Below are 2,461 nucleotides of genomic sequence, written 5' to 3' on the forward strand. Positions count from 1 at the left end.
AGTAATGGAAACTTAGAGTAGATTCAGAGTCAAAGGCTGACTATAAGTAATCTTTAGTATAATGGCCTTACACACCTCTTTCTGTAAGTAGTGATGGCATTTTTTCTTTGTCTACAAATGTTCATTTGATCCTGCCTCTTGCTATTAATACCCTATTAATACTTGCGAAAGATCTTATCCCAGCAGGTTTTAGACAATTTCAGTTAAATTCTGTCACATCTTTGATCATGTAAAGAAAACATGCCCAATTACAAGCAGACTTAACATTTTTCTTAACGCACATTCTTCTCTTGTTTTGTTTTGTTGTTGTTTTGTTATGTAAATTAACCCATTTATTATAGGTTAGCAATGTTTCAAAATTGTGGATCTTCTATTGGTCCTTCAGCCGGCTGATGGCAGACTTTACTGTGATGGCAGAAGTGGTGTTGTGAGTCCAGGCACCACCAGCTAGTTTTGATGCAGGAACCACAGCGCCAGATCCCCACAACTCCTGTCTTGACCTTGGTTTTGCTACACAAGGAGCAAGTGTACTTTGCATGCTGGCTGATTTCAATTTTCCTGAGGGAGGCGCCATGACTAGTCCTGTGTTTACTGGTAATTCCAATCTTTTTGGTGCATTTAGCCACGTTGCCGGAAACTATTCTCTACAAAATATAGAAAATACATTGCATTTTCTTCATCGTGCACAAGGGTAATATTATAGTGCCACACGAAATGGCTCCAAACATTCATAGAACTTCTTTCTACCTAAGTGCAATAGTATTCTGTTCTGCTCAGAGATTCTGATTGGCTTAAACCAAGTAAAAAAAGAAAAACAAGAAAATGAATTACTTGGAGAGAGGAGAATTTCAAATATATTTTGACAACAGAGAAATAGACTAAAGCCACATTTTGAGTTAACACAAAGGAAATTTCATAACTCCTATTTCAGAAGAATAAATTCTCATTTTAATATTTTGGAGGCATCCATTTAAAATATATCTGGCTATAAATTATTTACATAATCTCTCTTACCATCCCTTTAAAATGATTATAATGAATAAGTAAATGTTAAAACATGTAGTAACAGATAATTAAAACAAAAGTTAAATGGAACACTTTCCCTAGTTTATAGTCTTCTAATTACTTCCCACTGAATACAAAATAAATCCCAGCTTCAAATAGAGATAACAATGCCATTTAAAACCAGGTTCCCATTTCATCCTTAATCCTCAACTCATGAAACTTTTCTTCATTTACTAATTCATAAGCTCATTCTCACCCCCCAGCCCTTTGCAATACTTTCTCCTCTGCCTGGGGACTGGTTTTCTATTACTTGACATGTTTGGCTTTTAAAAAATTGAATCTTAGAATAATATTGAACTTCTTAAGAAGCATTTTGTAAACATTCTGTTTTACTTAGGCATAATAAGTACTGCATTCTTTTTTCTCTCTTCAAAGACATGTGTCTTTAATGTCTGTGTTTTGTTTTTTTGTTTTTTCAAATGTTGCAGACCTTTGGGGCAATATGGCCATAAACTGAGTTTTCTTGGGTCACAATCAATAGTAGCTAGCACAACATTTTTAAAAAATCAATTTACTGCCAGTATTTTAAAAGAAGTAAATTTCAAATAATTATCCTGATTTCTGACTTTATTACTCCTCCTCTCCCCACAAAAAAAATTCTCAAACCTCTGGCCTGGCACTTCTCATAAACTCACTCGAAAGCATTGAATAGCAACAATATCTATGAAGGAGCTGGTGCCTTCCAATCCATAATAGATCTTCCACTTTTCTTATATCTCTAAAATTGTCAACTTCACTCCTTTCTGGCCTCTTTGTCTGAATAAGGACTTGCACATTTCACTTCTAGTTTATCCATTTGTTGTTTGTGTCGCCATGATCTCCTTGAAGGCAAAAAAATCATCTGTTCTTTTTCATCAATGTAATACTACAGTTTATTCAGTGTCTTGTATACCATGGCTTGCATTCGCTCCATAAACGTAGTCAGTGGACAAGTTAATGATGGAATTAATATTCTGACAGAATCTAAGAATAATTTGCACTGAATTCTAGGCTGATAGAACCAGAATTAAAAACTCATGATTAAAGTGTATCATTCTGATAAAAACTAGTCAAACTTGCCCTCTAAAGATATTTAGAATGATTATTAATCCTTTTCCAAGCTATACTCTTCCTCTTCTCTTGACTGTAAATGCCTTTTTTAAACAACAACAAAAAAAAACCATTTCCTATCCTTTCCTTTAGTTTATAACCTCTCTCTCTCTCTCTCTCTCTCTCTCTCTCTCTCTCTCTCTCTCTCTCTCTCAACAGAATTCCTTTATGCTGCTTCTTTCTTTACTCCCAGCAGTATTTTTCTTCTATCTCTTCAGATTGTTAGGAAACTAGATTTCCTATTTAAAAAAAAATAGATTGAGCCCTAACCAGTTTGGCTCAGTGGATAGAGTGTCGGTCTATGGAC

At 34.6% G+C, this 2,461-nt stretch overlaps 1 pseudogene; it reads right to left on the reverse strand.

The window, feature by feature from the left end:
- Nucleotides 1-370: 370 nt before the first annotated feature.
- LOC106698212 lies at nt 371-1,978 on the reverse strand (annotated as a pseudogene).
- Nucleotides 1,979-2,461: the final 483 nt, after the last annotated feature.

This window comes from Myotis lucifugus, unplaced genomic scaffold (genome assembly GCF_000147115.1).
Source record: "Myotis lucifugus unplaced genomic scaffold, Myoluc2.0 scaffold_149, whole genome shotgun sequence".
Taxonomy (NCBI): domain Eukaryota; kingdom Metazoa; phylum Chordata; class Mammalia; order Chiroptera; family Vespertilionidae; genus Myotis; species Myotis lucifugus.